The 24,277-nt window shown below is 38.8% G+C and overlaps 1 long non-coding RNA gene across 2 annotated transcripts in view; it reads left to right on the forward strand.

Moving 5' to 3' along the window:
• Positions 1 to 8,043: 8,043 nt before the first annotated feature.
• LOC111925219 (uncharacterized) overlaps positions 8,044 to 24,277 on the forward strand; it is a 28,977-nt gene continuing 12,743 nt past the window's right edge. Inside the window, exons 1-2 of one of the 2 annotated variants that reach the window (XR_002862118.2) lie at positions 8,044 to 8,168; positions 22,801 to 22,964. This is a non-coding gene — a long non-coding RNA (uncharacterized LOC111925219). The remainder of the gene's footprint in view (positions 8,169 to 22,800; positions 22,965 to 24,277) is intronic. The other variant, XR_002862117.2, reaches the window with a different exon arrangement.

The following is a 24,277-nucleotide window of genomic DNA, read 5'->3' on the forward strand; positions in this document are numbered from 1 at the left end:
CCTTCCAGCTTGGCATATTCTGTGATTCTGTGGTCATGAGTCATCAGTTTGTGTGAGGTCCATGGTGAGTATTGCCCCACATCATGCAGTACATATCCTACATACAAATGTGCTCAGCACACATTTATAAAATCCAAAACACTGTTCACATATTTCCTGCACCTGCATTTCTGTCCTTTAAAACTGCTCAATAGCAGCTTAAAAAATGATCCTGGGAATTGACTTGCTGAAGAAAACCCCACACAATTAAAATAGGAAGCCTTGTCTTGAGTAAAGATCAAGATAAGACTCTGCAAATGCAATGCTTACCTTGGCAAGTAAAGGGAAACACAAGTGTCCCTCCAAATTCAAACATCACTACCAAAGACTCTGGATTTCCAGGGAAATATGACCCAATGACACCAAAAAACAGAAGCACCAGCTCATGTTTAATCATGGCTGCAAGCAGAGCAAGGAGAGACACATGCACTTCTTTCAGCCTCCCTGCAAGTGTTCAGAGAGCAATGTATTGCACTGAGCACCCGTCTGACTCATCATTCCAGCACAACAGTGACTGATATTCCTGGATTACTTTCTCCTGACACATTTTCTGTTGAATAACATTAAGTACACTCATGGTTCATCATACTCAGTGCTGTAGTTGTTCCCGATATTCTTGCTTTGAAGTAACATTGTAGGAAACCAGCAGGAACATTTTGTCCCAGGAGGATGAGGGTTTACTTTGCCTTTTCTTTTATTCAAATCCTTTCCTGCAGCTCAGAGGAGCTATACAAATGAAAAAGAATAAGGAGAAGGTACTAAATTCTGTTGAAATCATTGCTAGCATTCCCTAACAGCAGTCCTGGATTAATCTTTTTCTTTTCAAAGACAGGAGATTATACTGGTCCTAACTAGGTTGGAGTCAATTTTCTTCATAGAAGCCTTTATGTGATTCAGATTTATGACTAAAACAATGCCAGTAACAGACCAGTGTTTTACCTGTTGCTGAACAGGGCCTTACTCTGCTCCCCACCCTTGGTGAATAGATTGGGGCTGCACAATAGGTTGGGAGGGGACATAACCAGGCAGATTCCATGAGGTTTAGGGATGTTATTTGTGTTTTGCTCAGGAGTTTTCTAGGCATTTTTTCTTCACTTTCTTCTAGGCATTCCTTCATTTCTTTTGTTTGTTTTTTTCCATTTCTTCTTTTTAAATTTGTTTTTTGCTCGTTTGTTTGGGGTTTGGGTTTTTCTACCTTTACCCACAAGTTTTCTTGCTTTTCCTTTTCTCTCTCCTCCCTCCTGGGGGGACTTTGGTTTGGCAGCAGGGAGTGAACAGCTCTGTGGCTCTTAGCTGCCTGTCTGGGGTAACCCACAAGAAGGTTTATAACTAAAAACTTCTTGTTTCATAGCATACAACCTTCTGCCATTGGGTAATGCCTCTGACCAGTGACCACACTATCACTGGCCCTCAGCAGCTGTGCAAATGAATGTGGAAAGGGTACAGCAGTGGTGCCTTTCTCTCCAGGTGGGTTCTATCCCACAGCCCATGCTTTCCCCAATTGCAACTGCAAGTTAGAGGAGGAGCTGACCCCTGGGCTCCAGCCCTTGTGCTGCAGACACCTGAAGAAAGCCCCAGGTGTGTGGTTTCAAGCTTAGAAAAGTTGAGTATTCCTGCTCAGAGCTGAGAGAAATTCCACACTGCTGAAAGCTCTGTTGAGTTTTCTGGTTATGTCACCAGTGCACCAGTATTTTTCCACAAACTCCAGCTCCCAGCATCCTGTGACAAAATAAGATTTTTTTTTTTTTCTTAAAAAAGAGAAAATTTCTAGACCTCAGGGTCAGGCAGGAAAGACAGAAAATGCAAAGCTAAAAAAAAAACCAAACCCAGAGTCAACCAAGATCAGCCTTTCATTTCTTAAGATGTGAGGTTCTCAATGTTAGAAAACACTGAAGCAACTGAGAATGGTCCCATACAAATTAGGGCCACTCCCCCCAAAAATGTGCTGGCCTTGATAGCCCAACTGCACCCACATTATGCCTACAGCACAGGCAACAAACAGGAGGGCTGGAAGCCATTGTGAGCAGGAAAACTGACACAGCTGACATCAGGAAATGTGCTGGGATTACTCACACAACTGGTGCAATGGGTAGCTATAAACTCTTCAGACTGGACAGGCAAGGAAGGAGAGTGATGGGTTTGCCCTGTATATTAGGGGCTGTTTTGACTGTCTAGAGCCTGATGGTGGTGATCACAAGGCAGATATCACAGTGGGGTTCTGCCACAGCCCACCTAACCAGAATGAAGAGGTAGATGAAATATTCTATAAGCAACTGGGAGAAGCCTCACAGTCTCTGTCCCTTGTTCTCATGGGGGACTTCAGCTTGCCAGAGGCCTGCTGGAAACACAATATAGGAGGGAGCAACCAGTCCAGGAGGTTCCTGGAATGTGTGGAAGAGAACTTCCAGTTGGCAAGGGAGGAAATTCGTGGCTATGCCTCTCTGGACCAGCTGTTTGTGAACACAGGATTGGTGGGTGATGCAATGGTTGGACTCTGTCTCGAGCAAAGATATCATGAAATGATTGAATTTTCAGTTCTTGGAGAAAGAAGAAAGAAGGGGTGTCAGCAAAACTGCAGTTTGCAGTGGATATTGGGGAAAAAATCTTCACCACAAGGATTTTTGAGCACTGGAACAGACTGCTCCAAGGACCATCCCTAGAAGTATTTAAAAGATGTGAAGGTGTAGATGTGGCTCCAGAGGACATGGTTTAGTGATGGTCTTGGCAGTGCTGAGTTAATGGTAGGACTTGAAGATTTTTAAAGTCTTTTATAACTTAAACAATTCTATAATTAGCAATCTGATATACAAAAGGTCAGTCTCATGATGTTGTTGGAGAAGTGAGAAGAGCAGATTCACAACTCCCAAGTGCTTTGAGCTGGAATAAAGTTGGACACTTCGGTTCTTATTCCCATGCTCTGTCTTTGGTAAAGGACAGTGGTAGCATTGATCATCTGGCATTATGTATAATGCAGAACAAATCTCTCCCAGTCACTCCCTCAGACATAATGAGAATTATTCACACTTCCCCTTGCAGACCTTTGAAGGTGTCTAATGTCTCTGTGGCCAAAGGGAGCAATGCAAATTCTTTGTAAAGCACATGGAGCAAGGTAGGTCCCTAAGCAGAGGAAATAATATGTAAATTGTCTATTTAACAGGACCTACACACACATATATACACAGGCAGTATATAAGATGGAAAAATTTACCAGGTGGGATTTCCATCATCCAGAACAGAGCAAGAGACTGTCACTACCTATAGTTCCTTGCACTTGCTTAAGGTGAACTATTTATAGTCCAACTTATATTGATGTTCATGGATCACATTCTGCATTTGATTGCTTCAGAGTGGAGTAACTGAAACAAATATCTATTATATATATATATATATATAAATTATAATTAGAAATACTAAATAACCATAAAAATTGTGAGAGCTGAGTCCCTGCTCTTCCCCACCCACCACATCCAAGGGTTGCAGCTCCAAATGAATCAACAATTTCTTGTGTGAGAGCTGCTGGTCATAGAATTTGGATCTGCTGAAGTTTGGAAAAGAAAGAAAAACCTACACAAACAAACACCTACTCCTAAACCTATAATGAGTCAATCAAATCTGATGCTGCAGATTTGAAGATGAAATTAAAGTGACCAGTAGAGCCCCAGACCTTGATGTTGTAAATTAAGATATACAGCAACATATTAAAAACTCATCACTGTAATTAACCTTGTTTTTAATAAAAACCAAAGTCCCACAGAAAATTTTGGGTTATTTATGCCATCGATCTCATTAGTTTTGCATGGCAAAAATTTAAAAAATGGTCTTACAAGCTTATATGAGAGTCTTGAGGACAGAAGGAAGGGAGATGGAAGGGACCCACAAGGGTCATCAAGTCCAACTCTTAAGTGACTAGGACACATAGGGATTGAACTTGCTGCCCATTCTTCAAAACAGAAATTTGGGGTTAATATTCCTACACAATGCTTCCAATTGTGGGTTGCTGATATGCTTATAAGACTACATTTTGCACTGATTTTGGTATTTCTGCCCTCGTCTCTTTTGTTTGCTTTACAGCAATTAAATCAGACCTTAAAAAGGTTGCAGGGTTCAAATAGGAAGGAAAATAAGTGAATAGTAGTTAGTTCTGTTTGATTGTTTCAAAGTCTTTTAGTCAAAATCTTTTGTTTCGTTTCCTGCTCAGATACCTTGAGTCCACTTACTCCCTGGGTTATTTGGTGGGGAAAAAATTCAGGGCTGGAGGCAGAAAATCTTACATATCAAGTAGTACTGGGCAGGTGGAATAAATACAGCATGGACTGCTTTAACCTTTAAGATGTCTCTGACATATGTAGATGTTTAAGCAGAAAGAGAGCAAAGAGAGAGATGCAATGAAAAATGGAAAAGGAGAGGAATGCCTGAAGAACATCAATATACCTATGACCTACAGATTTGTCTATAGCAAACACAAACCTCTGCCTTTCCAAGTTCTTCCAGATTTGGAAACATTTTCCCACAAGCAAAAATTTCAGTTTTCCCTCACATGTGACCATCACCCTTCCTGCTGTGTCTTGGGGTCTGGCCTGTGCACAGCACTAGGAATGTCCCACAGCTGCCTTGGTGTCTGGCCTCTCTTCTTTCCCATCAAGTGGCACAGCTTTAGCCATGTCACAGATATATTCATGACTTATTACCACAGTAATATGGCACAGGCTACCCTTTACAATCAGCACTGAGGGCAAGTGGAGGACAAGTTAGTGCCACATTTATGGTAAAGAATAACAGGAGGCTTGTGATCCTGTTTGATTCAATTCTTCTTTATGGAGACAACAGATACTTTGTACGATAAATCATCATGCAATTATTTGCATAATAAAATTATTCATCCTGTGTATTAGAGCTATAATGCAGAAAGCAAGGTTGACACTAGAATGAAAAATATAACCCTTCTTTTTAAACAAGTTAGAAAGTTACTATATATTGTGCAGCTCCCTATAAAGACTACTGTTTCTATTACAGCTGCTCACTAACTCTGAATTTTTGAATCAAGGCATGCATGCAAGTGGAAGGATCTTATTCATGAAATTTAATTGTATTTCTCTCAGAATGTGTTAAGCAAACCATATGAAATAGATGTGCTTCAGTGAGTATGTTTCAGGGAAAATAATTCTAGATTCCTTTAAGGAAGTTAAATGATGCATTTTTAGAAAAAGAAGAAAACATCATGTGTTTTCAGTTACACAGTAATTCTGTCCATTACTTTAATGTTATCCAGAAGAAATCCAAACATGCAGGATTACATCAGCTTGTGTTTTGGAGTGTCTTCACACAAAGTATTGGCCTGTATGCATCATTCAGGTCTGGAGATCAACTCGTTCTTAGCTGGGACACGCTGTCATTGTCCACACAGGCCACCAGCCTCTCTTCTCTCCAGACAGGTCCCCTCTGCTGCTGTCAAATGGGAGAGAATCCAGCCATGGAGAGAAATGTGCCAGCAGCTCAGGGCCAGGAGGGCATTGCACATTGGCCATGAAGACACAAAATTTGTGAGCAGCATCTGTTAAACAAAGATTGATGTCTTGGACAGATAAAGCACAGCAGGGTGGAAAAGGTCAATGCTGGCTGTCAAGCAGACACCAGTGGTTGTACCAATTGCTTGGATTCAAAGCACTTCAAGCTGTAACAAACCTTGGATGTCCTGTGTTGGTTAAAGGAGGGTTCAGGTGCTGGATGTCAGTGTCCATTCAGATGTAAGGACTGAGGACTGCACGTTTGTCTCTCTCTTATTTCATTTAGACCAGGTTGCTTACCCTTCCTCCTTACAAGCACATGTGCTCAGGCCTTTACACCCGTGTCAGGTCAGTTAGACATTCTGTGAGTATCTATGGCTAAAATAAGCATTGAAGTGATGTTTTTAAGCACTGCATTTTGTAATTTCTTTGAATTCAGGCGTTAACAGTGTAAACAGAATCACTAGCAAACCAGAATTCAGAGTCCCTGAATGTAGGGTTTGTGCTGTGCATTTGACTTGATTAAAACCTTGGAACCTAAGATGATATTTTGAAAAACAGTCAGTATGTTCCTCCTCATCTTGCTAGAAAAATAAAGGTTATGCTGTTGCCCTTACCTTTACATCTCTATTATTGTGTCATCTGGGTCAAAACAGAAGCTTTCCCTAAAGTGCTATACAGGATTTTCAGATGTCCATACCCAAGATACGTAAATGCTGAGCATCTCTCTTACTAAGAGCACCTCATAATCCAATAAAATAATCCCAAAGGGCTGCATTATTACTGGAAAACAAAGCAAACAACTCAGACTTCCAGCAGTACTTTAAATCCTTTACATGCTGGAAAGGACCTCTTCAATTTCCACTGTGCAGTTGATCCTGCTTTGAGTGAGAGGTGAAGCTGGAGGATCTGCAGAGATCTCTTCCAAGCTAAATTATTTTAAGAGTCCAGAAAAAGCATATCAGGTAATAAAAAGGGGGCTCTCAGAAGGATGCTGTCACCCTTTTGAACATATCACACACATCTGAGCTGTCTTTAGCTGACCTATTTTCCTTCCTCCTCATGCAGCTGGAGTCAAGATCAGAGAGCCACAACTCCTGCTCTGGCAAGTGTTGGCTGTAACAACCATTCCAGAGCAATCATTAGGCCACACCCAGCACCGCACAGTACAAAGGCAGTTTTAAAATTCCTCTGTGCACATTTCAAGTTCATACCCTTCTTCTAATGTTCTTCACAGATAGTAAAAAATTCTCTAGCTGGTTCTGTTATAGAGTCTGGACGGTCTAAATTCTTCTGATTAGAAGTAAGGATCACTTCCCCTCTCAAGCATTTCTGCCTGACTCCCTTCCCTTCCCAAAGAATCAAAATCCCTTTAACCCTCTGTAAATTGCTTTGGCAGCGTGGGTGCAAGAGGTTTTGTTGCCATGTGAAGATAAAAATAACTCCCACCCACTCTTATCTTTCCTAAGGTAAATCATGCATGTGTAATAGCAAGATATGTGATTGCTGTCCCCTGATTTTTACTAGGAATGAGCAACCAAATTATTAGAGATCTTACATATGAATACAAAAAACAACTTCTTTCATTTTGAATTGGCTCCAAATTTATTAGGTAAATTCCACTCTTGCAAGTGAAAAAACAGAGACCCAGGAATGGGATTGATAAGTATTCAGCCCATTTTGCATTTTTTTAGTTTCATAAAATAAAATTTAAATGACAAACCAGCTTCCCTTCAAATATTTTGCTTTCAGCACAGTTAACAAGGCCTCATTTTCTCACCAAAATATAGCAAGATAAACCTACAATCAAAATTATGTCTTCTTGGCTTTCCATTTCTTATGGTCTTTTTTTTTTCTCTGAGAGATATAATTTTAAAAATTTCATCTTTCTGCATTATTCTGATTTTTGTTTATTCTCTTTTTGAAGCGTGCAATTAAGTTTGCCAAGCTGCAATGAATGCAGTTTAATTGAAGGAATCAGAAACAAGATGGAAAATTGAAACATTTTATTTTAAGTATCTCAGGGTCTGTGGGAACCTCCCTCATAGTTTTGAACTCATGGAATTTTGCAGGGATTGAGAAATAAACAGGATTTAAACGTGAGTAGCTAGATTTAAAATAAATCACCTTGCAGTTAAAGCCCAAGAATTCCCTTCCAAAAGCAAGAACAAACACACTGATTTCTAAGGGCATTAGAGATGATCCTTTCACAAGACTCAAAGTCTGGATCAGAGTTTATTCAAGCTGGGGGAGTTTAGATTTATAACTGTGAAAGACCAGGTGTGATTCTATTCTGGTTTCAGCTCAGGCAGTGTTCATTTCTTCCCAGCAGCTGTTACAGTGCTGTGTTTTGGATTTGGAATGAGAGTGGTGTTGATAGCACACTGATGTTTTGGCTTTTTGCTAAAGTGTGTTTATCCTAAGTCAAGGACTTTTCATCCCTCGTTCCTGCTCTGCTAGTGAGGAGGTTCATGAAAGAAACTGGGAGGGAGCAGAGCTGGGACAGGTGACCCAAAGGGATATACCACACCCCAGAATGCCATGCCCAGTACACAAACTGGGGGAGTTACCCAGAGGGGGCCAATCTGGGTTTGGGGAGAGGGGTCTGGCAACAGGCAATGGATGGTGAGAAATTGCATTCTGCATTTTTTCCTTTTCATTATAACTGTTATTTACCATTATTATTGTATTGCACTGTGTTTTCAATTATTAATCAGTTTTTTTTCTCAACATATAAGTTTTATTTCAGTTTTCCTCCCCATTCCACCGGTAGGGGGAAAGAGGGAGAGGTTGAGTGAGAGGCTGTGTGGTGTTTGATCTCAGTCTGGGCTTAAAACCACAACAGATTCAAGGTAAATCAGACCCTTAGATTTTCCCTTCAACTCTCTCCCAGCCACTGATTAACTTCCCTTTTTAGGTGAAGCAGTGTTTGTGGAGTTTAGTTGCTCTTAATTAAAGCTGTATACCAGGTACTAAAAGTTCCTAAGTTTAGAAAAGACAGACTAGAGTCTTACTTCTAAACTAATGTTTTCTTTTAGATTTGGGGTCTTAACATCACAAATGTAAAAACAAGTGATTGAAACAGCTCCAAACTTGTTCCATGTGTAGATAAAATTATAAAGTAAAGATAGATTTGCTATCAAAAATTCAGCTTGTAGCTCTTGATTTGAAAAGTTAGTGGATAATTAATTTTCCTTATCATCCTTTAAGGCATGTTTTGTGCCATGGGGCTGAGGAAGTGATATGATGGTGCCTCTCCCCTCAGCCTCCAGCAGTATTTTGTTTCCAGTAGGCACAGTGCCTTTGGAGCCAGAATAGCACAGCTGTCATTGAGAGTAAGGCTGCAGAGCACACTTTATTGTGTACTGTAAGTACTAGGTTGTTTATATTCAGGGAGAACAAAAGGGCTGTGAGTGTGTCTGACACCTGCCTAGGGGTCTAAGTGACTAAGTAAAACTTCTTTTATTCTCTTTTTTCCACATGTTTACTCATGCAATCACTATATTATTATTACTATTATTACTATTATTACTATTACTACTATTATTACTATTACTATTACTGCTGTTATTGTTCATTTTCCTCTGTGGAACTTATCAAACTGGAGAAAGCCCTCTTTGCAATCTTACATGTACCTATATTTTTTGCTTCGCATTTAGTTTTGCCCCTCCTCCCACCTTTTTTAGCACATCCATATTTTGGGCATGTTTGGAACTTTGACATTATTCCTGCACCAAGCCATCCCTTTTCTGCCCACTCCCCATGCAGCTCTCCCAGTTCATTTGTGGCATTCCACAAGTGGAAGGATCTCCATAACAAATGGTAGCCAGCATCAACTCTATCAGAGGCTGCTCCAGTGATGCAGGACTTGTGTCCAGTGGTGAGCTGAGCCTTTTTCCCCCCTGCCCACAGTCCTTCAGCTCTCGTGGAATTTGGTCAGAAACACTGGGACAGGCTCTGTGTATCTCAGCTCTTTTCTTCCTGAGCTGTCACACTGAGAGCAGCCCTCAAGCAGGCAACGTCCTGTAAAATACAGAGGAGATTTTGTACTGGCAAGAGGCTGGGAGCCTGCAGAGACTCAATTTCCATCTTAAGGACATATTTTATCAATTAATGTCTAAAAGCTTTAAGCATTTCTCACTTCTGGCAAGGCAATGGCTGAATTTATAGTAGCCAATATTTTCATCAATTTCATCAAAGTTTTTACTAATAGATGATGCCCAAATAGAACCCAAACAAACTTGCAGGAGATTTTCTTGGGAGTTTTTAGAATATGTTTAATGCAGATGAAAATTAATGGTACCTTAATGAGTAGTCAGAATTAACAGTTGGCTATAAGTTAAACAAAATAGACTTTAAGAATGTGCAATGTCAATCATTTTGACATTAAAGCAAATTTTATATCACTTGGTGACACCAGATGATAGCATGATTACAAGGGGAGAGAATTGCACTGCCTATTTCTGTCTGGATAAAAATAGGCATCTTAAATCTCTTAAGATTTGCCAATGCAGAGACTGTCTGGTGTAAATGTACACATTGTGTCAACTACAATTGAGTTAAAGCAGCTGTAAATGCTGTCAGCAAGCTCTATGCTTTTCTATTTTTTTTTTCCCTCAAAAAAATTAAAAACTCTCCAGAAACCTTTCTCAACTTGATATAGTTGTTTTTTTGCCCAAACACTGTACAATTTTTAAATTTCAAACAGCAGAAAATTTGCAATCAAACATAGGCAGTAAAAATATGCAGTCATCCTCTGAAGTACAATGTTTCTATTACACTTCTATCCCTGGTATATCATCCATAAATTCAATGAATTACAGAAAAATGTTAATCTCTCCAGCTATTAAGAACAAACAATCTTTTCATTACAAATTCTTTCCAGTTACCTTGTCCAACTTTTCAGAAGTCATGTCAGTGTCACAGAACTCTTCATAATTCTTGCATTTTGCTGATGAACATAAAAAAAATAAAACATACATCAGAAAGATGCAGATAGAAAAATGACAAAGGAGAATAAGTTACTCCTTTCCTGCATCTCAGGGAATCCCTTTCATTACAGCATAGCACAGTTTCTCCTCTTGAAACAAAGTTGGGGCTGTGTTCTCACAATCCACAGGTCTTTACTGATCTACACATGGCAAAGGAGTCACAAAACAGGGCATATGAAATTGGTCAGGAATTCACAAAAATTCAAACACCTAAAAATAATTAACTCAGAAACAGAAATAAGAAACAAAAATCAAAACGTTTGGAAAGGTATTTCTTTAACTTTCTGCTAAATTGTCTCATTTTATAGTAAGTTTGTAAGCATTCAGCTTCTTGTAGCTTAATCATTTGAGGCAAAAGTGATCCTCAAGATGTACCAACATAAATTATATGTACTCCATTATTCAGTGCTCAGCCACCATGGATGTTTTATGGCAGAAGGAGTCAGCTAGGTACATTCCAGATCTAGAGTAAAAGCCCATAATTTATAATTTAAGGCAGCTTATTTACAAGACAACTAAATGAATACACACTCTACCTTGTGAGATTTTCTTTTACAAGGGGACCCTTTTCAGCAGAAAGCTTCTGACTGATAACAATTCAGAAAACTTCCCAGAGAATATAATATTATGAAGTCTTGTTGTACTTGGACTACACTATTCAAACATTCAGCCAGAATTAGAATTTCTGCCCATCCCAGTAATGCAACAGAAAGATCAGTATCTCCATCATTAGTTTATGCAGCAGAACTTGATACTCGGCCGTCCTCACCCAGTAACGTGGAGAAGATCCCGGTTTAACCCAGGACAAATACTGACAGGGCACAGTATCAGGAGATCCTGGCTTGAGCCCCAGTCTGTTCCCAGAACCAAAAAACTTGCATGAATAAATAAAGATAAATACCTGTGGAACCTTTGTGATTCACAGGTTTTCAGATGTGAACACACCTGACAATCTCCTACACTTGGGAGAGTAGGAAACCCTGTTTCAACACAATAAGCAAGGTATACAACCAATTAGTGAGCCAATTAGCAAATGTTATATTGCTGCAATATAGAAAAAAATCTTTGGCTGTAGGATCAGCTCAGTAGAGCAGAGATGCTGAATGATCATGAATTGCATCAGTATTGAGAGTAGTTTTCTATCCAAGATGGTTTTGTCCACTAGGGTTTTATTCAGAGAAGAAATAAAACTGAGATAAGCAGTATTTCATCACTTTGTTTGTCAGCCTTGAGTCCATTACCACAGCAAATTGGAAGATGGAATGTCAAACAACACTAACAATAACTAGTGAAAAATGAGTGTGGAATTGCAGACAAATAATCTATGATTGCTGAAGATTTTTTTATGTATAACAATCAGTCACTTAGATATGCCTCATTCCCTCTGTGGCTGTTATGGGTGCCATAACTGTCAGCTCTACCCTGGTTTTGCTGCATTCACTCCCAGACTCTATTCCTGGATTAAATAGGAATTAGGAATGTGTCTGAGGGTAGTGGAAAGACAATACAGAGCCTTTGGATAGTAGAAGAGCACATACTGACAGTACAGAGGTGTTTGCTAACCCAAGCTGCAGTGGGGATCTTAAATGATGCTGCAGAATAAGAGGGACTCCACAGTTCAACATTGACTGACCTTGCCTATGCAAGAATAATGAATTTACCATGAGAAATCACAGATGAAGATTCAGCTGTAAGTACAGATCTCCCTCCAGGTTAGGAGGATGTACTGACCTATAAAACTGTAGTATTTTGCCAAGGACCTTCAGAGTTAAAAAAGTTTGGTCCAGTAAAACAAATGCAGCAGTAAAATCTCTTAAGTTACACTATAAGAAAGGAACATGAAAAAAACAAAAACCAGCACCCTTCAAGGCACCAAGGTCACCAGAAACAGACTGCAATCAGACAAGAAGTTAGAGGAACTAATATAAGGTGTAGGACAAAGGGTAAGGGTGACTTTTGTAAAAGTAACCTCTGCAGTATTTTATATTACTCACTCAGAGCAAAGGAGGGAGAGGACAGAATAGGGACTTCACTGGAGAGCTATTATAAAGAAAAAAGAAGGAAGATTTTCCTTCTGTGGTGTAAAATGTCATTTTGAGGTACAAAAACCCTATCCAGATGGGACAGAATTCATCCAAACAGTGTTTTTGTTGAAATAATAAACTCCTGAGAAAGAGCTCATGGGAGAACAGAACAACACAGAGGGGAAGAAAAGTGAAAAGCCTGAGGATGTGGCTGAAGAGAAAAACAAAAGGGATTACAGTGCTTGCAAATGAAATGAACTAACTCAGATTAAATTTGGGATTTGAGAGTACTAATAAAGGAACAAGAACTGAAACCTCATGAAAAAGGTCATTAAAGGTTTAATTCCCAAATGCAAAAAGTTTAGCAAAATAGAAAAGAAGGCCAGGAGCACCTATGTAAAGAGAAATGGCAACAAAATGTCTGAAACCACAGGTATGAAATTATAAAGGTATAGATAGATATAAAGTAGTCATGAAGTATTTGCATGGTTTGTGAATGATTTATAACATAGTCCCCTGTGGTGGAGGCCTTTCCACTGCGTTGAAGGTGGGCATAATATCACCATATAATCTGCTGTTCTCTTATTTTTATTTTGAGGAGAAGATGGTGTTGTCATATCAACACTTGTAATTAAGACATTTCCTTATTTTTACAAACCCGAGAAGTTTAGCCCAAGGCTACAAAGGACACCCACAGAGGATTTCTTTTTCCTCTGACTGAAAGTTTCAAAATTACAGGAGAAGGAGGACAAAGAGGGTTGCACAATCAGCATAATGGCAAACAATGGGCTTTTCAGTCTAAAATGTTTAGGTATCTTTATTGAGACACTGAGAATTCACTGGTAGCCACTTTGCTGGGCAGTTGTCATGAGCTGAACCAATAGCCCTGGAGGACTGATTTTAACTACCAGATGAAGAGGTAAAGTGAGGGATGTTGTAGAGACACAACATCCCTAGATGCACATATACCCCTGTGAATGCAGCATGCAAGGTGTGCTGTCATTGCAGAATAGAATTATGAAAGTCCTGTAATGTCTTCTTTCCTGTTCTTGCAGTGTACAGCTGGCTTGCAGCTGGAAAAAATTCCTTGTAACCTTTGTTGCCCAGGCTGGTCCAGGCTGAAAACACAGTTTCCTTTGGAGCCCAGTTAGTTTCCTCTTTCTTTGTAGCCATCTCTTTAAACAACACAGATACAACAAAAACAGAGAAGATGCAGTTCCAAAACTGCAGGATGCTCGTTACTCTGTCTGACAGCCTGGAGTGGAGGAAACATCCCTCAGTTTGCTTTCCAGTAAAGTCTTAGCAAGTTATTAGATGCTGACTTTTGCACTAAACTTCTCTGTCAATAACCTCAGCTAAGAACTCTGCCAAGAAAGTATGCTGTGAGGAAAAAAAGAAAGAAGCACATAGGGTTCAGGGTGCATAGGAAGTAGCTAAAATATGTGTATATTTACAAGAAGAGATAATTTTTATGTTCATGCTGTCTCATGAATGGCTCCAACAACTCAATTTTCCTATGATATCACAAACTCTGGATATATTTTAGGTTTCCAGAAACAAATTTCTTCTTCAAAGACCTTAGAATACAAGTTTTTTACACAGTGAATTATGAATCAAGCTCAGAGCTGATTAAATGGCAAAGTCCACAAATGCAGTATATGTGCACACATCCCAGAAAACAGAACCAAACACTCTGCAAAAAACATCCACTTCTTCTACTTAATATTTGTGGGTCATGGTACGAAACTATGACCTCAGTACCAGACCATGATGCTGCACTGGACCCTCCAATGTCTTTAATTCCTTGAAAAAAGAAAGCAAGAGCAGGAACAGTTCTGTGTATAAGTACAAGATGAGCTACATGAAAGAAATATAACATTTTGTTAGATTAACCCTGTCTGAACTAAACTGATATTAGAAAGCAATTTAAACCTCCACCTTAGAGATAACCAAGAATCTTTACCGTGGCTCTTGCTAAATTGTACCTTGTTGCTGGTTACTCATTGCTTCACCATTGTGGTAAAACTTGTAGAAATATTACAAAATAGTCACACATAGAATCACTGAAATACATGGCACTTGCTTCCATAATATGTGTCAAATTCTTTCCCTACCAGTGTCCCACTAAAAGTGCTTTTATAGTGACCTTTCTCCTCACCCCTGACTCAAGCTTCCATTCCTTTTGGTTTGTTTTCATAAGTGGCAAAGTCTTTTTTCCCATTGTCAGAATGTGGCATTCAAGCATGAAGAAACATTTTGGAGCCTCTCTTGATCCTAATTTATCAGTTTGTTGATAGTATTTTTCACAGCTGATTTACCACATAATTGTTTTCATTTCTGTGGAACAGAAAGTTTTAAAACATCAACTATCTATTTTAGTCCATTGATCTCTGAGCTGTTATTTTGCTTGCAAATGTAATCAAGGAAAAATCATTTGTACCTAAGCAACCCTATCTTTCAGGTTTGTGATCTATTTCTCAGTCTTTCAAAATGATGTTTCAGTTAGAGCTTCCCAAGCTTAGATGCCAGAAATAAAGAACTTTTATCTTCTTTCAGCATGAGAGCTCAAACATATCTCACACAGTCTCTTACCCTACATGTTGGCACTGCTTTTCCTTGCTGTAAAATGAGAGGTCAGTTATGCTGCTGTCTGTCTTGCCTTGGTGATCGGCTGCAGATGCTGTTCAGTTGTGATTGGTATGTCAATTTGTAAGTGAACTTCAGAGTTTCTGTCTCTTTTGTATAGTCCACCCACAAAAATCACAATGGGGTGATTTTTTAAAATTTTCAAAGAGGCCTTCCTGTCAGGCTTTATAAATGTCAAGCTTATTCATAAATTCTTACACAGAAATAATTTCAAACCTTTACTACTTTTCACTCCATCTCCTAGTTATCAGTGTAAAGCTAATCAAAGATCTGCTTTCCACCACTCTTGATATTTTGCTTCATTTTTTTTTCAAGATCTTTTCACATTATCCTCAGTTCTCATTTTAGTTCATTCTGTTATTAATTTAACCTCTTCTGGTAGCATCCTCTTTCTCCAGAAATCTGGCTGCTTTTCTGGTATTGAGGATTGAAACTTTATGATTCCCCTGTCTCCTTAGTAAGAGACTTAAATTTTGCTTAAGTTTACTTAAGCTCCTCACATTTTCCACAGCAAGAAAACTACCCCTCTTACCAAGTGAGCTGCTCATTTGCTGAATGTTCTCTCTTTACTTTGGCTTCCCTTCTTTAGAAATTTCTTGATCTCTCTTGGTTTTATCCCATTCCCCAATGTCCATGACCATCATCTCCAACAGATCCCAGAGCCAGAAGCCTTTCCAGTTCTTGATTTCCACTTCCTATCATCATTCTGGAAAGTGTACAGCCCTTTACTTGTTGATTGAAAATATTTTCCCATGCTTTTTGGCACAGAGTTGCTACAGGACCATCTTCCTCTTTAGCCTGCTGGAGACCTTCATTTGGACACACTCAGTTGTGTTGCAGACTGGGCAGCCACAGGTATGTCACCTCATGTCACCTGTCTAGTTCAGACAGCCAGCTGTGTCTTCAGCAACAGCCCCTGCTGTTTTCATCTTGGAGGCATGAAAATAGCAGGGCTACCTCAAATTACATTCTATTACTTTTCTTCTTTTCCAGATTGAACTGAAGGAGCTATAAAGGAGGGTTTTGCATGACATAACTTTATTGGCTGAGTTTTGATGCAAATTTCCTTAGATTTTTCTGGATCCACAGGAAAACAATAAATCTCTTCAGGAAATTATTTAGGTATGTAAGTTACAGTCCTTAGGAGAGCAGTTCTTAGAGTCATCCCATTTCCAATGACATTGGCTAGACAGACCAAAGGAAAGTGCCTCCACAACACACGAGTTTCACAAAGTGCCAGGCATCAGGAGATCTGGATATCTCTATTTCACAGCCCCTGTCACCTGAGCCATGCATGCTAGGTTGATATACTGACTCTTCAGCCTGTGTTGACCAGTGTAAATGTCCTTATTGGAGTTTTGTAATTTCAAAACTGATGCATCCTCTATTCCCCTATTCAGCAGCTCTTTAGTCATTTAGTCATAGCATGTGATATCTGCATTTGTTCTTCCAGCTTTTTCTTCCAGCACAGCCATTGACTTGTACTGTGGATAGAGAAAATCTTTGCTGGCTTCAGGCAGGAAAAAGAAACCAATGAAACAAACTCAATTATAGACACAGTCCCTGCTCCATCTCAAGCCATTGTATACAGAATAGTATGTGGGTCATTTAAAGCAAAGTATAAATGCTGTCATGTAGCATTATCTAAATAACACGAACATCCCAATCAGTCATTTGCTGTTGCTACTGCCCTGCTCCAGCAGCCTGTTGGCAGGAGGGCACTGTCCCCTCCAAAACAGATGATGACCTCTGTCTCCAAGACCTCAGCCACACAGACTCACAGACTTGCCAAAGTGTCATCTTCTAGGATTCTAATCATGGGAAGAACAGGATGAAATCAGTTAAAAAACCTGCACATGCTTACAAAGAGGAACCATTTTCATTAGTTACCCCTCTCCTAGAAGAAGTGCCTGAGACTAAGATTATAATTTTTATAAAGAACCAAACATATAAAAAGTACCACCTAAAGCAAAGTATGTAATCTTATGGTACATATCTGACTTATCCCTGAGGACTCATAAGTGAACATGGAATGAGTAAGAGTAAGAAAAGGAAGAATAAGAATAAGAATAAGAATAAGAATAAGAATAAGAATAAGAATAAGAATAAGAATAAGAATAAGAATAAGAATAAAGAAGTGATTGGATCTGTAGGAGTACCAAGAATCCACAGTTTTCAGTAACTGGCACCATTCTTCAAACAAAAAAGACCAGGTAACTTATCCCTGGTTCCATTGGCTTTCTCTGAAATTGCAAATACTGAAGCTTACTGAAGAAACCAAGTGTAGCGGGTTCAACGCCTACTTTCAGTCACCACATTTGACAGCCCCACAAATCTGTGTAATAACATTTTGGCCATAAAATACACTGCACTGTTTTAACACTCAACATGTTTATGCTTGAAGCTGCCTCTTGAATTCCCAGGGAGGCATTAGAAGAAAATTAAAAAGCACAGCCAAAAAATATAACCACAGTCAACCCCCACTCATAAAGTTTAATTGGAAAGCAGATATTAAGTATGTATCTTTATTACATTTTGAAACAATGAATAATATATATGTTGTTGGCTAAAGACTGAGCTCTGAAGAGTATATTGTTTTATTATTCAAACACAAGTGAAAGTGCACCGCATTTTCAATTCATATGGGCACCACTTTCTGTGAAATAAATAAATACATCCACCAGCCTCAGATGGTGATTTACATACTCAAGTACCTCTAATCACAGTCCTAAAAGCAAGGGTGGAAAGTACAGTAGCCAAAGCTGTTGCCAGGACAACTTATCCCTGGATTTAGCATTATCATGAAGGGAAAATCTACAAGGAATTTAATTAACCAATACCTCAAACTTGCAGCCTGCCAAGCACTGCCTACGCCCTTTTAAATCCCAATCCCTCAGGAGTGACTGCACTACTGGTGGCTGTACCCACTCAACAGAGCAGCAGCATGGGATATGTCCACAGGATTCCTTAGGAGCCAGCGTGAGCCTGCCCTGTGCCCTGGCCCACAGCAGGAGATCTGAGCCACCAGACATACCAGACTGGCTGTCAACCTGGAGCCAAGCCCCAGCTAATGCACCCTAAAATTTAAGAATTATAGGATTGTCTATGCTGGAAAAGATCCTTAAGATTATCAAGTCCAATGGTTCACTTAGCACTTGGAAGTAAATGATTAAACCATGTCCCTGAGTGCTACATCTATATATCTTTAAAATAATTCCAGAGACAGTGACTCCACTACTTCCCTGGGCAGTTTGTTCCAAAGTTACAATGCTTTTGGTGATGGAATTTTTTCTAATATCCAGTCTAAATCCTATCTCCTTTTCTGTTAAAGCATATATTAACCCGAGTTTTATATTTCAGTGATGTGATCACGCTGGCCTTGGTGAGCTGAGTGAGCTTGCATCTGTCACTCTCTGTAGTGTAGATTTAATCTCAGACATAGAATTTAGGTTGTGATGAACCTTAAAGTTCATCTAGTTCTTCTTTTCCCTGTAATATTTTTTTTTCACTAAACCAGGTTGATCAAAGCTTCTGCCAGCCTAGCCTTGAACACCACCTGGGATGGGGCAGTCACAAATTCTCTGGCCTGCCCAGTGCCTCACACCTCACAGTCAGTGAGTTTAAGGAGTAAAGATACATTTGGTTTGTGCAGTTGGTTGGATAGCAGACCAAGATGTGCCAATATAGACAGGACATCCATGCTGCAGCTACACCCCACTCTTTCAGACTTCTCTTACGTCCCACATTTTGATGGGAGATGACAGAAATTCTCTCATAATTTGTGAACAACCTTGCAGTCCTCCTCAATACCTGGACTGCCTGATATCTGCTGTAGCTTTGAGCAATCTGCTCCAGTTGACCCTACCTGAGTTGGCAGCTGGCTGACCACTGGGATCATGGTTGTGTCACCACTGGGGCTGATGCTTCAAAGCAGTCCTTTTATTTTTCCTCCCTGCTTAAAATAATTGATATTGTTTGTTAATTGGAAAATCAAGACAATTATTAAAGTTTTAAACTGCAGTGGACAAGAAGCAAAGTTGTTTATATTAATGTTTAAAATAAGGATTTAAGAAGGCAAGCATCCAAGGAAGTTTTTAATTTCAATACCATCAAGCAATAAATAAGTAAGTAGAAGAGAAACAACAGAGTTTTCCATGACTCATGCAGGAAAAGAATGAAAGAAACCTCAGCAGGCTTTCCACACTTAACTTTTATTCCTTTCTGAGGTTTGTCAAACAGTCATGTTTACATTATATGTTTTTTGTAGTCTCTCATTCTTCACTTTCCTTTCAAGAGAAGTTCAAAAGATGAAAGTATGAAACAGATACTCTCTATTACTTTATCATGCCAAAATAACAGTACTGGCACATCATCACTTCAAGTACTGTCTCATGATCAAAACAGAGTTTTTACAGGCCTGTGTGTGATTAATGGTTTAATCTTTGTCTTTGTCATGCTGTAACTGGCAAAGACAAAGACTCAAATATTTTAACATTTTGTCTCAGGAAAGCTTTGGTCAAAAATTTTTAATCATCATTCTTTTTACTAACATAGAAGCCAAGGATATCCAAGTGGGATACTGATATCAAAGCATATGTAATACAGGTGTTATAAATGCATCTTCCACAAAACTTCCATTCAACATTAAAAAGATTAATCCTCCATTTCACTCAGCTCTCTGAAAAAACCTGCCTGCTACATAAATAATGAACTCTTTGGAATAAGGAGATTTTTTTTAATGTATGTTTGGATAATGCCTAACAGCACAACAAAGCCCTGGTCAGCTCAGAAGCCTCCATGTGCCTCTGTAATATAAATATATTATCATAAAGAATGAGTTGTCAGAGAAAGAGGTCATGGATCAGCAGAGTAAATCAAACTTTAACAGCCCATCAGGGCCAGAACGCCTAGAAACAAAATAATTTATCATTAAGAAGCTTTTGTGCTTTATTATAAATTTATATTTAAAAGAAATGTTGAAAACCCTAGGTCAAATTTTGCTCTGTTACTTTGGTGCAAACCAAGAGCAATTTACTGAAGTCAATAAAGCTGCTTTAAATTGAAGGGAAAATAATTACCTCTATATATATTGTGAAAAAAACTTACGTTTTAAGCCTAGGGAACACATACTGCACTTTTAAATGTTTAGTGATATAGAAATATGGCTATTTTCCTAAACAAATTATTTATTTGGATTTTTTTTTTGCTATTCATACCTCTTGTGCCACAGTCATTTCAAACATATATAAAGCAAAATGCTTGGATTGTAAGTGATCTGAATGAATGACTATATCAGAAAGTTAAAAACAAATCAACAAAATCTTAGTGTCAAAATTAACATTAAACTACCCATATTCTGCAAAGAAATAAATGGATATTTCAATTAAAAACTTTTTGGACTTTAGGAAATGTTAATTAACTGACAAGAATCCCTTTTCCTTCATAGTTTTTTTCTTCTTCTCATACACAGTAAGGGATCCATCTCATTTGTACTGCATATGACACCAATTGAACTGTTGGCCTCGAGTCTAGCTTGGTCCATGCAGACATCTCTCATCTTCTGCACAAACTTTGAAAAATGTCAGAGCAGATTAGTTAAATTATTTTATTAAGTCTTAGTAACTTTCAAGCAGGTTGAATACTCAATTTCAGAAATCTGGTCACCCCGTAAGACTGTCCTTTGTCAGGAGAGACGCTATTGAATTTAGTCTTTAAAACCATCAGAAGATCATGCCAGCTTTCAGTCTCCTTTCCTTTTTCCAGTATCACAGGATGATTTATGAGCCATCCACCTCTATCTTAATAGAACTTTGTATATGGTTCTTGCAGACCTCAGAACCAGAGATGTTTAATAACTTTCACACTCCAACCCTGTTTCTTATAGCTTTAGGTGTTGCTGCGTCTTAGCTGACAATCTCAGGTGTGATACTCATCTATTTCTGTAGATTTTTCAGGAGGATTGAACATCCATTTTTTTACTGTACCTTCTGAATAATTTTCTGTAGATTATGGCATGGTCATCTGAAAGTGTTCAACTGCCCTCTTTTCCTCACTTTCTTCCTCTGCAAAAATAACAATAAAATAAAACAAACTTGTCAAATGCTAATGATTTTCACAGTACTAACTAACTCAGCCAAAAGGCATGAGATGGCAAATTTCATCTTATCTTTGATGATGTCATATAGGCCAGCTTGATCAGAATATAAATTGTGTTTGTCTTTCCAATTCTGATCCCAAGACCTGGTAAGTTCTTGAGTAATGTCAGAAAACAGACATCTGATTAGACTGATAGAATTTATAATGTGAAGCTGTTCTAGAATCTGATAGGTTGGGTGACATTTGTGCTTCAAATGCCAGATTTTTAATTGTAAACAGAAGGTTATCTGCATAGATTAATAATTTGTGGATGTCTGGCTTGTCCTTTTATTTGTTTTTCGTATCCAGTAGTGTTTGTTAGTGTTTCTAGTTATAAGAGAAGTAATTGTATTTCTCTGTATACTGTTAGCAGCAGGGGTTTTACTATCACAACAGATGGGGATGTGTACAGATCTTTGATTAACATCCCAGATTTATTTTACAAACCCTATGTTTATTGAGCTTGTAGCATAGATAGTTGAGAAAGACCAACTTTATTTTTTCTTTTCCTAATATTGGGTCATTGAGAATCACCAGAAGTCAATATTACAGAAGACCTTTACTGGTTCATATACTAAGATGTTTTAAAACATCTGAATTTCTTAGAAACTTTAAGCTATTGAGGTTTAATGAAACATTCCAAAATTAGATATTCAACCTGCTTGAAAAATCTGTAAGAATTGATAAAAGAATTTAAGTCAAAACTTACCAAGGACTTCTGTGAGTTTTGAAAAATATCTAAATATAACTGAAAATAACTCAAATTAGGCAGCCAGAAATATAAAGTAAAAAAAGCAGAAACCCATGGGCACATGGAGGCCAACTTAGATGGTGTTTAGGTATCTATCTCTGGAAAACTTGATCAAAATTTAAAGTACCAAGATTTTTTTTCCTGGGACTCATACTTCACCAAGACAGAAAATCAGTACCTTCTTCTATCTTGCACAGCATCCCAATGGCACAGAAAGTGTTAGTACTGTTAACACACCTCATCAATCTGTAGGAGCTCTTGCAAAATCCACAGGGGCTTCCTACCCTCCTTCTTGATCTCAGTATGAAGTCCCATAGCTTCAGCCACTTTCACTGAAAAATGTAACCAGAATAGAGAAAGGATTACAGGAAGAAATTTTTTAGAATGGGATCCCAAAGTGTTTATTTGGATTATTCCCCTTTTGAATCACATCTTCATCCTGAAGTCATTCAAATCCATATCTCCTATCCCTTGTGAGTGTGTCCCACCCGTAGTTTTCTAACAGCTGTGAAGGGAAGAGGGAAGAGACTTCCTAACCCATATTCATGGGAATGTGAGCAAAGAAAGGGACAGAGAATGGGGATGAGAGTGCAGATCATGGATCTGCTAAGCACACACAATCTTTACTCTCTTTACTACTCTGATACTCTTCCTTGAAATGTCATAAAATAAATGCAGCATACCTTTTATTTTCTTTATTTCTCTTCCAGACCACCCAGATCAACACTGAAATTAATAGGGAGAGAAAGCTGTCACAGGATTCTGAGTACTGAATTCCTTTTTACAGGTGGCTACATCCATGTCAACATAAGCCAAAACCCATAGGAAAGGAAGAAGATAAGTAAAATAACTTGGAGATGTTTCAAAGCAGAGGGTAAGATTGTTGAATCTACACCAATGGGCTTATTTTGGATCAGTAAATAGAATTAGTGCCAATGATCTTTTTCCCTTAAGGGGTAATATCTTCAGCTGATTTATCTCTAAATATTTATGGCAACCAGAACCATCCCAATTACTAAAGCAGATCACATGTGAAAGCTTTGAATCAGAGTATTTGCAAATTTGTTTTACTTGAAAAATAGGAAGAAAATATATATTCCCATTTTACAGCACATTAAAGGGGATTCTCTTTGAACTTCATGATTTAGGAAAAAATCAAATTCCTCTACATATTTATACCTACATAAATATAATCAAACAAAAGAGAGTTATCTCTTCTATCAGCTTAGATGCTCAACCTCTGTCAAAAGCTATTATGGCCACCATCAAAAAAGAGTCAGATATAATCACGACTCTGCCAGTTTGACCTTATATAATGCTTATCTTTCCTCGGCAGGTATAACACATAGACAATTGTTACACACACAGATAATCAGAAAGAAAGATATCTGGGCAGAAAGAAGTCTGGGCAGAAATATGGCCTTAATCCTCTGGAGAAATATTGTTAGGGCCTCAAAAATAACACCAGAAATCAATATGTGGCCAAGTGATTCAAGCCCCAAAGCTTTCTGTTCATGAGAACCCACAGATATCTCACTGCAGCAGATGCCTGCTGAGAAGTGAGCTCCACTGGTGTCACCAGTCACTGGGAGGAATGCTTGATTCAGTTGACTAAATACAGGCACCCAGTGCCATCAGGATATGCCACCTGGCTTCCAGCTGTTCTCCCAAAGTGTACAGCTCTTCCTTAAATCATTTGCCATAGCTTCCAGTCCTCTACAGCTGTGACAGCCCTGTGTCAGTGAATGGGACACTCTGTAACAGCTCTTGCAAATGACAGAGCTGAGTTTAAAAAGCTGAATCCCATCCTAGTGCTCCACTGCTTGTAATGGAAGCTCAGGCACTGCCAGCACATGTAGAATCCTGCACATCAACCTGAAAATCAAACCTGATTTCCTTTTATGACAAGGTAACCCACCCAGCTGATCAAGGGAACACTCAGAGACACATTGTGTGAGTCTTGGGGATGGTACTGTGCAGGGTCAGGAGCTGTTGTCTTTGTGGGTTCCTTTCAACTCAGCATGCTCTGTGATTCTGTTATTCTGCGATCAACATTTAGGTGCTCTTAACTCTGTGTCTACAGTCCTGCTTTCTACCTAAGAGCAGGGAAAACCTTAGACTCTGTGTTGCAGAAGTACAGTGTAGAAGTGGTCTCACTAAGTCGCCAAATTAACATGAGTTCAGTGA

This window comes from Cyanistes caeruleus, chromosome 1, assembly GCF_971803275.1.
Source record: "Cyanistes caeruleus chromosome 1, bCyaCae1.hap1.1, whole genome shotgun sequence".
NCBI lineage: Eukaryota > Metazoa > Chordata > Aves > Passeriformes > Paridae > Cyanistes > Cyanistes caeruleus.